Here is a 14,682-nt window from a genome sequence, read left to right on the forward strand (position 1 = left end):
AGTAACAAGAATTGCATCTTATCCCTCCACTGTTCCAAATGAAATACCATTATCCATTCGTGAGTTCATTGATTACTTACGATGTCATGTGCCAGACAGACACAGTGCTAGGGGCCCTAGGGACACAAAGAAAAACATGCTGTTGTTTCTGAAGTCAAGAGCCTTTTACAATAAGCTCCAGAGAAATGTCTGATTCAGGTTTACCTTGGTTTATGATGGCAAATTATTGTAGATCTCCATATCCATATTTGAATCCTATGTACTAACCAGTCCTTTTGCATTGCTGGAGAGTGAAGGTAGTCTGAACTACTATTTCTAAATAATTGAAAATTTTCTGGGTTCTTGATCTGTTTTTTTTTGGGGGGGGAAATTATCTTAAATGTATTTCACTTTTCTCTTCCTATGATTGATTTGATTTAGAGTATTAGAAATGGTGGGGAGTGTGATTATCATGATACAGCAATTAGAAGGTAACAATACAAAATGGTGACCAAAGTTAAGATTCACTTTTATATGAAATAATAGAGTGAAAAATATGTTCACATTTTTCAAATTGTGTTTATTTGGGATATGCAATTAATAATATTTTTACATTACCAGGAAAAAAAACTTAGTTGACATTAATTGCCTAGTATATGACAGTTGTTCTGTCTTACATGTGTTACCTGATTTAACATTCTAGCTGAGCTATTGTTTTTTTTTTTTTTTTTTTTTTTTTTTTTTGCGGTACACGGGCCTCTCACTGCTGTGGCTTCTCTCGTTGCGGAGCACAGGCTCCGGACGCGCAGGCTCAGCGGCCATGGCTCACGGGCCCAGCTGATCCGCGGCATGTGGGATCTTCCCCCGGGCATGAACTCGTGTCCCCTGCATCGGCAGGCGGACTCTCAACCACTGCGCCACCAGGGAAGCCCTGAGCTATTGTTTTGATGTCAGATACCTAGGCAGCTTATTCTGCTATATTCCATATGATGTTAGTAACTTAAGTGTTGGAAATAGATAACACCAATTAAAATTTGTAGTTTTTATCTGAGTATTTTTGTGCACAGGCAGTCTTTTCTTTGCGGTTAATTTATGTGCATATCTTAAAAGTAAAGTTTCTTTAGAAATAATTGGTTCAGCCAAGTGTTTACTCGAATTCTCCCTCTCTAGTAGATGCTGGAATTTATAATATGCTTTTCTATTCCTTTCTTGTTATTGCAAATCTTTGTTCAAACTCTGGTCCCCATGTTCACATTTTTTTCTAATGTCAGTACCTGGTTAAGAATACAGTATTAGGACTAGAAATCATAAGGGTTCACGAAGACTAGGAGGCGAATACTGCTGTTTCCCACTCTGCTGTTCTGGTGGGATGTTTTCCTCAGACCTTGTCCTTCTGTCTTGCTCCTTTGTATCTCAGAGTCCTTGTTTTCCTCTCAATTGCTTGAGAGCCTGCTGAGATGAAGTGTTCTAAAATAAAGTTTAAATTTACTTCCGTCTTTCATGTTTGCAAGCATCCTTCATATCCTCTGTATTTATTTTCCTTGTAGGTGCAAATGAGGTGGAATGTGAAATGAGTGACATTGCTGCTGGTAGTAATCAGTCTTAGAAAACACCAAGAAAACGTTTTCATTTAGGGAAAGGATTATAGGGGGAAAAAAATCTATAAAAATATAGTATTCACTTCTACACTGGACCAAGAAGGAAATTCTGGGTAAAAAACAGTCTGGTTCCTAGGCCAGGTGAAATAAGGTAGATAATCTAATTGCTTGGACACATAGAAGAGGATGGTAGAAATCAGTAAACTAAGACATGTTCCACATGACTTCTTATATTATTTTCCTCTAAACTCCTAAAAATACACCTCTTGCCCTTCACTCTGTCCACTTCTTACAGCTGCCTTGCTGGATCCCTTGTCTCAAGCCTTGGAATTCACCAACATGAAGTAGGCATGGTTCTCCTTTCAGGAGGCCCAAGAAAGTCAGATTATTTCCAGCTTTAGAAGTACATCAGAAGCTAACTGGCTTTGTTGTGCTGTTAGAAACTCATTATCAGATTCTCCTTCCAAAACATATCCCGCTATACAACACCATACCTATGTATTCACCAGTAGAAAATTATTTCTTAGAGGCTTTCTGGGTTTCTAAGAAATTAAAAAGCAGATTTCCCCGTGGTTATTAGCATATATGAGCATATGAGTGATTATGACACACCTAAGAACAGATTGTAGAACAATATATCGTAAGATGTGTGACCAGAGAATTCATGCCACCTCCCAGTTCCAATGGCTTTACTGATTCTAGTAAATTTATGTTTTACATAATTTGTAATAAGTTTAAGTTGTAAGTATAAACTATGTCCTCATTACTAATACTGATATCTATTATTTGGCATGACTTAATTTCCTGGGAAAACTTCAGATGTTATCTAATATTGTATCCAACTCAGTTTTCCTTTTTTTTTTTTTTTTTTTTGGCTGCATTGGGCCTTCGTTGCTGTGTGCAGTCTTTCTCTAGTTGTGGCGAGAGGGGGCTACTCTTTCTTGCGGTGCGCGGGCTTCTCATTGAAGTGGCTTCTCTCGTTGCAGAGCACATGCTCTAGGTGCTTGGGCTTCAGTAGTTGCAGCATGTGGGCTCAGTAGTTGTGGCTCATGGGCTCTAGAGTGCAGGCTCAGTAGTTGTGACACACAGGCTCTGTTACTCCGTGGCATGTGGGATCTTCCTGGACCAGGGATCAAACACGTGTCCTCTGCATTGGCAGGCAGATTCTTAACCACTGTGCCACCAGGAAAGTCCAGTTTTCCTTAATGAATTAACTGTGTTCTATTTTTAGTGTGATACATCTGTTGTCTGTTTCTTTCCTCCTGTCATAAGACTTTTGACCATTCATTCACTTAGTTGATATTTCATGAATACTTGCTTTGTTCTAAGTAATGGCCTGTAACATAGCCCTAAAAATATATATATCCACGCCTTGCCTTCCACAAAACCAGGGAGTTAGAGATATTTTTTGGTTACTTGCTAGTAACAACATCCTTATCTTCATAATCCTTCTCTGTAGCTAGATAAAAGTACTGTAAAAATTTCTATTAAAAATGCCTCTTATGGAGGGAATGTACCTCAGTGCAATAAAGGGCGTATATGATAAGCCCATAGTTAATATCATACTCATTGGCAAAAGCTGAAAGCTTTTCCTCTAAAATCAAGAACAAGATAAAGATGCCCACTCTCACCACTTTTATTTAACAACATGGAATTGGAAGTCCTAGCCAGAGCAATTAGGCAGGAAAAGGAAATAAAAGGTATCAAGTTGGAAAGGAAGAAGTAAAACTCACTATTTGCAGATGACATGATAGTACATATAGAAAACCCAAGACTCCACCAAAAACAGAACTAAAAAATGATTTCAGTAAAGTTGCAGGATACAAAATCAGTATACTGAAATCTGTTGCATTTCTATACACCAATAATGAACTACCAGAAAGAGAAATTAAGAAAACAGTTGCATTTACAATTGCATCAGAAAGCATAAAATACCTAGGAATAAGCTTATCAGAGGAAATGAAAGATCTGTACACTGAAAGCTATAAGACATTGATGAAAGCAATTAAAGACGCAAATAGATGGAAAGGTATTCCATGCTCTTGGATTTGAAGAATTAATATTGTTAAAATGTCCATACTACCCAAGGAAATCTATAGATTCAGTGCAATTCCTATCAAAAATTCAATGGCATTTCTCACAGAAATAGAACAAACAATCCTAAAATTTGTATGACTTCACACAAAAGATCCTGAATAGTCCATGCAATCTTGAGAAAGAAAAAAGCTGGAGGCACAGCACTCCTTCATTTCAAACGATATTACAAAGCTTTAGTAATCAAAACAATATGATATTGGCATGAAAACACACACACAGATCAATAGAACAGAAAAGAGAGCCCAGAAATAATCTCACACATATATAGGTAATTAATTTACAACAAAGGAGGGGGACTTCCCTGGCAGTCCAATGCTTAAGACTTTGCCTTCCAATGCAGGGGGTGCAGGTTCAATCCCTGGTCAGGAGCTAAGATCCCACATGCCTCATGGCCAAAAAACCAAAACATAAAACAAAAGCAATATTGTAACAAATTCAATAAAGACTTTAAAAATGGTATACAGCTAAAAAATCTTAGAAAAAAAATTTACAACAAAGAAGCCAAGAATATATAATGGGGAAAGGAGAGTCTCTTCAATAAATGGTGTTGGGAGAACTGGACCACTCTCTTATGCCATGCACAGAAATTAACTCAAATGGATTAAAGACTTGAATCTAAGACCACAAGATTCCTAGAAGAAAACATAGCCAATAAACTCCTTGACATTGGTCTTGACAGTGTGTGTGTTTTTTTTCATCTGACAAAAAAAGCAAAGGAAACAAAAGCAAAAAAAAAAAAAAAATAGGAGACTACATCACACTGAAACTTCTGTACAGCAAGTCAACAAAATGAAAAGGCAACCATCTGAATGGGAGAAAATATTTGCAAATCATATATCTGATGAGGGGCTAATATCCAAAATATATAAAGAATGCATACAACTCAATAGCAAAAAAAAAAAAAAATCCAATTTAAAAAATGGGTAGAGGATCTTAATAGACGTTTTTCCAAAGAAGACATGCAGATGTGTCCAACAGGTACATGAAAAGATGCTCAGTACCACTAATCATCAGGGAAATGCAAATCAAAACCCCAATGAGGTATCACCTCACACCTGTTAGAATAGTTGTTTTCAAAAAGAGAAGAGGCAACAAGTGGTGAGAAGAGAGAACATTTGTGCAATGTTTTTGGGAATGTAAATTGGTGCAGCCACTATAGAAAACAGTATGGAGTTTCCTCAAAAAATTACAAATGTAACTACCGTATGATCCAGTTATTCTACTTTTGGGTATTTATCCAAAGAAAATTAAAATACTAACTTGATAAGATATCTGCACCCCATGTTTATTGCAACATTATTTACAATAGCCAAGTTATGGAAACAACCTGTGTCCATCAATGGCTATATGGATAAAGGCATTATGGTATGTATATATACAATGAAATGCTATTCAACTGTAAGAAAGAATGAGATTTTGCTGTTTAAAACATCATGCAAGGACCTTGAAACATTAGGCTAAGTGAAATAAGCCAGAAAAAGACAAATGTATTATTTCACTTATATGTGGAATAAAAACAAAACCAAAGCAACAAAATAAACCTCATGGATACAGAGAACAGATTGGTGGTTGCCAGAAGCAGAGGTGCGGGGGTGCGTGAAATGGGGAAGGGAGACAAAAGGTACAAACTTCTAATTATAAAATAAGAAATGAGGATGTAATTTATAGCATGGCAACTATATGTTGCAGCTATATATTGCATATTTGAAAGTTATTGAGAAAGTAGATCTTAAAAGTTCTCACCACAAGAAAAAAAATTCTGTAAATATGTATGGTGATGGATGTTAACTAGACTTTACTGTGGTGATCATTTCACAATGTATAGAAATGTTGAATTATTGTTGTAAACCTGAAACTAATACAATGTATGTCAATTATACCTCAATAAAAAATGTAAAAATACCTCTTTATCTTAAAAAGACATACTAGTAACGAATAAGCTAAACCAAGTGAAAAGTGTATATATATTGGAAAGTCAGTCTCTGTCCACATATATATGTACATATATACACATACCTACATACATATATCCTTCCAGTTTTCTTGTGCATTAAAGTTATATTTTACATAAATGGGATCATACTGGCTGCTACTGTATGTCCTGTTCTGCTACATTTTCTTCCCTCAAAAGTATGTTAGATATTAAAAAAATTTCCATCTACTTTACTTCTTTCAATTACAATATTTTCATTTTCACTGTTTGCCTGGCAGTCTACTTCCTGGATTAATCGTGCTCCCGGAGGTGGATATTTATGATTTTTTTTCTCACTTTCCACTGTTTTAGACAATGATGAAAAACAACAATAAATTTCATTGCTATTTTAAATCATTGTTAACATTTGTTATTCTTTGATTATGAATAAAGCAGAGCAGTTTTTCTCATAGATCAGAAAACTTATTATCCAATGTGTAGGCTAGCACTTTATCTGCTAGGTTTCTGTTATAAACTTGGAATCATTGCTACCCACTTGTACATTTTCCCTGCATTCTCCAGGAGAATCCTAGAAACAAATTTCCCAGGATCCTTTTTTCTAACAGTTGTCAATTATATTCAATAAGAGGCATTCGAAGGATATTAATTATTAGAGAACTAAAATCAGAATTGAAAACTGGATGGTTTGAGATTGACTTGTGCTGAAATTAATCTGTTGTACAGATCAGTTTCGGTGACCCAGCTGACCTAATTTGAAGTTTTGATTTAGTTGGGTCAATGGATTACCACTGAACATTTGCAACAGTTCTGCTGAACTCAGTCCATATGAAAGTTATGTAAATAATTTTTAAATAGCTGCCATAAAAATGAGAAGTGACTCAAATTTATCGGTGATTCTCTGCCTTTCAGGAACAAGATAACAGTTTCTACATTTTCTCTTTGGGGGTCACATTTCTGCTGTTAGGTCTATACAAGTGGTGCTTTATCAACTGATATAGTGACTGAGCATGGAATCCAGCTGCATGTTGCCTTTTAATATTGATCTTTTGTGTTGAAGTGTAGTGAACTCGATCACTCTGAACTTCAGTCAGCAAAGACCAGTAACATAAGAGTTGGTTGAAACCAGTCCAGGTGGTAATATTATCAAAAAGGCAAAGGATTTCATCAGACACAGTAACTAATTCTTTGAACTAGCCAAGAACACCTTTTAGAAATGTGAATCCTAGAAATGTGTTGGATTAGGATAACTAATATACAGATTTAAATTTTCTGCAGATGATTTTTGATCTTTTTTCTTGATAAATGTACAATAGCTCCATTGCTAAGAGGACACTATCATAATGATAGAATAGTGTGCATGAAGGTATGCAAAATAATTCATCATGTTGCATATATCAGCATATTCAGTAATCTTAGGTGGATGTGTTGATCATTTAAATACATGTTGGAAAATGAAATACATATATATGTAAATGTGACTTGAGTGATTTTCAGGATATATGATATATAACTAGAAATCTTATCTGGGAAGGTATATGGGTATGTGTGATAAGGGGTTTTCAGAGTTTTTGAGAAACATCTTTGGTTGAGTGTATTTCTTAAGGATGATGGATATATTTGAGATGTTGTATCTGACTTATGATAGTGTTGACCCGCTTATCTATAAAGCAGAATAAATAATCAAAATCTGTCTTAGAAGTGTCAATCCTTTATGCTTCAGGAGTCAGAAAGTCTAGAGGTAAGCCAAATATCAGGATAGTGATTTTTTTCTAAAGATTTCTTAGACAGTCTAAAGAGTCATGGAAGGAGAAACACAAAAAAATGTAAATATTATTCATTCTCCAATTTCAGATTCAATTTTTGTGCTCTTTCTGTTTTATTCTGGATATTTCAGGGTAGCTCGTGCAATCAGATATTGTGTATAAGAATTGAAGAAGCATTAGTTATCTTTAAGTGAAAGAAATGGTTTTCATAAACAGAAGTATATCTTAATTACTTATCCTGTTTTTTCTTCGTAGTGAAGATAATTAAGATTATGTCTCACTCTAAATAGCAGAATATTATGACATTTTAGAAGATTTCCTTCATTGAGGATTAGAAGAAATTAAGTATAGTTTTGGTTTTGATCAAGTCAAATGAATTATCTCTTTTTCCTGGTATTCTTGTGAGTAGAGTTTTAAAATAAAATTGATCATTCTGTGGACTCTACTGAATCTGTATTTTATTAACATTATCATAAGTAACTAAAGCTTATATTAGCCCTGTGAAATAAGAATTATTAGCAGCATTCCACATGTAGGAAAATTCAAGCTTTGAAAGACACATAACTTATATGAGCTACTAGATATCTGAGGGTTCCAACATGTTTTTTAAAATTTATTTTATTTATTTATTTTTGGCTGCGTTGGGTCTTCGTTGCTGCACGTGGATTTTCTCTAGTTGGGGTGTGTGGGGGCTGCTCTTTGTTGTGGTGCATGGAATTCTCATTGTGCTGGCTTCTCTTGCTGCGGAACACGGGCTCTAGGTGCGCGGGCTCAGTAGTTGTGATTCGCCGGCTCTAGAGCGCAGGCTCAGTAGTTGTGGTGCACGGGCTTAGATGCTCCGCGGCTTGTGGGATCTAACCTGACCAGGGCTCAAACAGTTGTCCCCTGCATTGGCAGGCAGACTCCCAGTCACTGTGCCACCAGGGAAGCCCGAGGGTCCAAGATTTGAACCCAGTTCTTTACGCATCCAAAGCCTATGCTCAGGAACACCAGTCATTACCAATTATGTAAGAATACTGCCCATAATTTTGGGACTCTCTTTTCTTACCATTGTTTCTTCTTACCATTCACATTCTTAGATATTTGTTTGAATAAGAGAAAGAAATGTTAGCAGTTGAGTTTTGTTTTTGTTACTGTTGAACCCCCAATCAGTTACTTTAATTTTTAATTTTTCTTGCAATACTGTGACATCAAAGCACCGGTGGTGATAGGATTGAAAAGCACCACCCCACCATCAGTCCTTCCTCATTTCAAACAAGCAAGAAATGGCGTTGTTTTTAAATTTACTTTAGCTCCATTGATAGCACTTGGAGGCAGAGGTGGGAATTGCTAAATATGACTTTTATTTAAATAGCACATTGAGTAAAAGATGGAATCTAAGAGTTAAGTAACTTACCCTTGATTGACACCCAGTTTTAACATTTAAATATTTCTTGTAAGGATAGCATTGGAAGACAACAGTGAGCTTTCTCTAGTTTTTCTCATCCACTTCTATGGTATTAAACACCACCTACATGCTTGAATCTGATAACTTATGCTCTAATACAGTACATTTTTTTAAAACCCAAACTTATGCATCCAGTTGCCTAATTGACATCTCCACTGAGATTTACCAACATTTTAAAACTTCTTAATGTGAAGTAAAATACACATGTGGAAAAGTGCCCTCTACCCCAGTAACCATTATTCTAATACTCAACCGCTATCCTAACACTTTAACTTTATAGTAGTCATCAAGATTTTAAATATACATTTATATATTATTGATGGATTATTAGTTTAATGTCTGTTGACGTTAGCTCTGTGTTCCATCAGTACAAGGTTTTATTCAGCATATATATGTATCATATCACCTAGCAGAATGCCTGATACTTAGTAGATTGTCTAAATAATACATTGAGTAATGAAGGAACTATGGAAAATATAACCAATTTGTATTATGTACAGAGACCAGTTTGCTGATATATACAGAATATTCTGGTTAATTCAAGGGATAGGGAGAAAGGGAGAGTTGATTCCTGCCAGTTATTGTGCTCACATTTTTTTTTTTTTTTTTGGCTGTGCCGTGTGGCATGTGGGATCTTAGTTCCCGGACCAGGGATTGAACCTGTGCCCCCTGCAGTGGAAGTGTGGAGTCTTAACCACTAGACCGCCAGGGAGGTCCCTGTGCCCACATTGTCTAATGACAAGATTTAGTTAAATGTCTACATTTTCTTCTGGGCTTTCTGATATTATTCAGCAAAATGAAAAGTAGTATTTTCTTTATGTGTAACAGATAAATAGTTGAAACACAAAGCCTGCAGCATTTTTATTTACTTTCCCTTGAATAAAGAATGGAGAGATTGTAGTTCTAGTTTATGTAACGACCAGGTAGGCATGAACATTCATGTAAAACGACATCAGGCTGGCATTGGAAGGTCATTCTTTTGGCACACGTCATTAGTTGGATCTCTCATCCTTTTCTAGCTTATTATTCTTTCTTAACACTTTTTTTTTTTGCCTCTCTCCTTTCTACCTGACTTTTTTTTTTCTTACTGTCTACCAAGTCTTTAGGTCTTTTGGGGGTACCTGATGGGTCTTGCTCAGCACTGGTGGCCCTTGGTGCTGATGAGGAATAGAGCAGCATATGGTTGATCAAAACCATGTTGAAACTACTGGCAGATATCTTGTGTGTACAATTACTGTTTAGAGCTCTTTTTCTTTTTGTTTTTTTCTCTTGAATGGTCCGTATTGTGTGTGATTTATTAGTTACTGGTTAGAACACTTATGCAGGTGCAATTCTGTAATTCAGGGGAAAGAACCCTCGCATGCATATTTGCAGGCTGCTGTATTTGAAGACTTCCCTGCAAAAAGCATACTTTAGATGAGTCTCTGAGAAAACACACAAAATATCCTATGATACTACTACTCAGGCTAAATGTCACAAAAGCAAGTAAAAAATCAAACAGCAAAAACAAATCATGCCTTCTGTTCTTTCTGCCTACAGAGCCTCTTTATTGAATAGTGAAATATTATCACATATTCTGTATTAACATTACTTTGTATGTTTAATTCTGTTCTATGAATGACATACAATTGCATATGAAACGGTAGAGAGTAAAATAATTTATTTTTCATATAAATGCTTGAATCTAATCATTTGTCAAGAAAATGTACCACCAAATATATTTTATAAACAAATAATAAAATTTCATCCTTCGTAGTTTGTATGTGGCAAAAAGAATATATTGTAGATATATAGTATGTATGAATACACACACACACACACTCTTTCATCTGGTAATAAAGCCAGCTCTTTATCTGATGTCCTAATACAACTATGATATTAGTGTTTTTAATGTCCCCGTTATTTTAAAAACAAATGTTAACTGAAGGATAGTAGATATTTTGGTGTTCAGTGTGTGATCTTGATGCACACATTAAAAAGTTTAAAGAATCAATAACATTACTAAGGTACCTTTTTCTGTAATGAAATCTTCAAGTTTAATGAAGTCAAATTGATAGTCTGCTGTAAGTTAGTGTAACTATAGATTACTTCTTTAATATGATTGCTGTAATTTAAATGTGTGCATGTGGATGCTTATAATATATAAGCTGAAGAGCTCAGGTTTTGATTATGACTCTTCTAATTTAAATACCCAAGATGGTAAAAGCAGATTATCATAAATCTGTCAATGGCTTTGCTTGAGATTATTTTTACTTGATGCTTCAGGAATGTTTTCCAAAATGAAGGGAGATGTTTAAAGAAGGTGGCCTGCCATACACTTTCTACCTGACCTAGTGCCATTTCCACAGAAACCTGTTGCCCAGAGGTGACTTTGGCTGTGGATGCTGCAGGAGTGGTGGACAGCATCATGATGAGTACAGGCCATGCTAACTAGCTACCTCTGTAACATATTGTTAGTGTGAATGAGAGAGCACTTTTCTGACTTCCATGTGACTGCTTTCTTGAATAACTTTGACTTTAATCAGTAAAAATGAGAGTGGAAATGTTGGGGAAATGTGGTCTACTACTTGGTGGTAAAGTACCTGTATAGCATTTTATCTTCTTTATTGTTGACCTTCTAAACCCTTTAATGCTATGTATTAAGTGGTGTGTGTGTGGGAAATTTACTAAGGTGGTATCCTAAGAGCTGGCAGTACAACTCAGGTTAGAGGGGAAAAATTTTAGTTCCTTAAAAAAAAATCTTGGTAAGTAGTAATTGGTGAGTTAATGTTTTTATAGCACTTACAACTGCTAAACTACCATTTTTTAAAGTCTGTAATGGGAATTTCCTGGTGGTCCAGTGGTTAGGACTCTGCTTTTACTGCGGAGAGTTCAGATTTGATTGGGGAATTAAGATCCCACAAGCCATGCTGTGTGGCCAAAAAATAAGTCCGTCATATGACTCTCATAGGATGAGCACATGCCAAACATTTGTGCAGCTGATTATAGGAAGAGAGCTATGTTGGCATCAGAGAAAGATTGTTGGGGAAGAATGGCTAGGTTAGTTACCTAACTGGTTAATGTCCTGCAGGGCAGTGGCCCATAAACTTGGGGATTATGTTTTCTACCAGACAGAAATCATTTGCATCTCTATCAGACAAAAATCTACAAATTAACCTGTAACTTTGCCTCCTTTGGCTTTTAATTAATAATGTATACTAAGTCAATCAAAGACATATTCTCTTAGATAATTAAATAATCCTTAGATGGGTGGGTTAAACAATGCTCCATGTGAAATTCAAAAGCTATGCTGCTTTCCCTTTGCCTTATTTTTACCTGTGAATATTTTTTTCTTAACACAGCAGTCATTGATGTGTAAGAAGCAACCTGTAAGTGTTTAAAAACAATGGAAAATGGCTTAGGAGGTGACACACTGGCGTTTACAGTTAGGGTTAAGATTAGAGAATAAAACTCTGCATAAAATATGAATTTTTTATTCCCAAGTGTTAGATGGGGGGAGATGTGATAATAGAGAAGGGATAAGAAAAAACATGAGTTAAAGAAAAAACGAGATGGAGCACTGTGTGGGGGAGGGTCAAGAGAAACCGATAGTTGTGGCACTACCAAAAGGAATTTTGAGAACAGAGATAGACAGGATTTGGAGTTATTTGTACTGTGCAGTGGGTGATACAATTTATCTCTTTGTCTTCCATTCTTTAGTAAATTCTGTGCTCATGAATGTTCTATGTATGCTTTATTTTTATAAACTGGTGAATGGGCTGAATTTTATGGGTAGATTATTCATTTATGAATATATTTATGTATTCAATGACTTTTTAAAAAAATTTTTTTAAACTACATAGTCTTCTAAAAGTTCTATGCTTATGCTTTCACAATTTGTCTTTCATCCACTAAAAGCTGACTTTCAGTATGGTACAAGGTAGGGAACACACTGTATTTTTTTTTTTTTTTATTTTTTTTTTTTTGCGGTACGCGGGCCTCTCGCTGTTGTGGCCTCTCCCGTTGCGGAGCACAGGCTCCGGACGCGCAGGCTCAACAGCCATGGCTCATGGGCCCAGCCGCTCCGCGGCACATGGGGCACAAACCCGTGGGGACTGGGGCACAAACCCGTGTCCCCTGCACCGGCAGGCGGACTCTCAACCACTGTGCCACCAGGGAAGCCTTCAGCAACGACTTTTGAACCCAACTTTGTGCTAAGCATGTATGAGTTGCTGGACACACTATGTGTAACCGAACAAGGAAAATCAAAAAGAGCCTTTATAGAGCTTATAGTTGAGTGTGGAAGTCAGGCAATAAATAGATAAACACATCAATATTTAATTGTAACTTGTGGTGAATGTTATAAAAATAGGATTCAGTGATAGAGGTGGATAGGTTTAGAGATCTGTTTTAATGGTTTGGCCAAAGAAAGCTCCTCTGAGGGAGGAGGCCCTTAAGCATACCTGAAGCAAAGACCATCCAAGAAGAGGGTGGACATGTCCCTGTGTATTAGTTTCTTAGGGCTGCCATAACAGCCACACACTTGGTGTCTTAAAACTACAGATATTTATTCTCTCCTGGTTCTGGAGGCCTTAGGTCCAAAATCGAGGTGTCTCCAGGGTTGGTTCCTTCTGGAGGCCCTGAGGGAGAATCTGGTCCATGCCTCTCTCCTGGCTTCCCGTAGCAGCTGACAGTCCCTGGTGTTCCTTAGCTTGTAATTGCATTACTCCAGTTTCCACCTTTGTCTTCACATTGCCTTCTGTCTTGAGAGTGTCTCTGTTACAAGTCTCCTTTGGCCTTTCTCTTATAAAGAAACTGTCATTGCATTTAGGGATACCCTAAATCCAGGATGAATCCATTTGAGATTCTTGATTACATCTGTTCAACATGAGGCAGGATTTAGTATGTGCAAAGACAAGAATGTGGTAAAGAGCTTGGCATGTTCAAGGAACGAGAATAAGTCATGATCCAGTTGACATGGTGGGTGATGTCGTCATGTTGCCAGCTATGTCAGTGAGTAGAACTAGAAAATAACCCTCATGTGAATTTTCAGAAGCATGCGGAATAATTTGGGCTTCACAAGGCCTAAAAGGGGGATTGAAGTTGTCTGTGAAATCCATTTGATATTCAGCTTATTGTTTTCTTTTTTCATAGTATTGTCAAAAGTCTTGTGACTTAAATGAGCTTACTCTAAGTAGACATGGCTGTGCCTTATGTATAAATTGTCTGCACAACAAACAATGCAATCCAAAAATGGGCAGAAGATCTAAATAGACATTTCTCCAAAGAAGATATGCAGATTGCCAACAAACACATGAAAGGATGCTCAATGTCACTAATCATTAGAGAAATGCAAATCAAAACCACAATGAGGTATCACCTTACACTGGTCAAAATGGCCATTATCAAAAACATCTACAAACAGTAAATGCTGGAGAGGGTGTGGAGAAAAGGGAACCCTCTTGCACTGTTGGTGGGAATGTAAATTGATACAGCTACTATGGAGAACAGTATGGAGGTTCCTTAAAAAACTACAAATAGAACTACCATATGACCCAGCAATCCCACTACTGGGCATATACCCTGAGAAAACCAGAATTCAAAAAGGGACATGTACCACAATGTTCATTGCAGCTATATTTACAATAACCAGGACATGGAAGCAACCTAAGTGTCCATCAACAGATGAATGGATAAAGAAGATGTGGCACATATATACAATGGAATATTACTCAGCCATAAAAAGAAATGAAATTGAGTTATTTGTAGTGAGGTGGATGGACCTAGAGTCTCATACAGAGTGAAGTAAGTCAGAAAGAGAAAAACAAATACCATATGCTAACACATATATATGGAATCTAAAAAAAAAAAAAGGTTCTGAAGAAC

Source organism: Hyperoodon ampullatus, assembly GCF_949752795.1.
Source record: "Hyperoodon ampullatus genome assembly, chromosome: 9".
In the NCBI taxonomy this organism is placed as follows: domain Eukaryota; kingdom Metazoa; phylum Chordata; class Mammalia; order Artiodactyla; family Ziphiidae; genus Hyperoodon; species Hyperoodon ampullatus.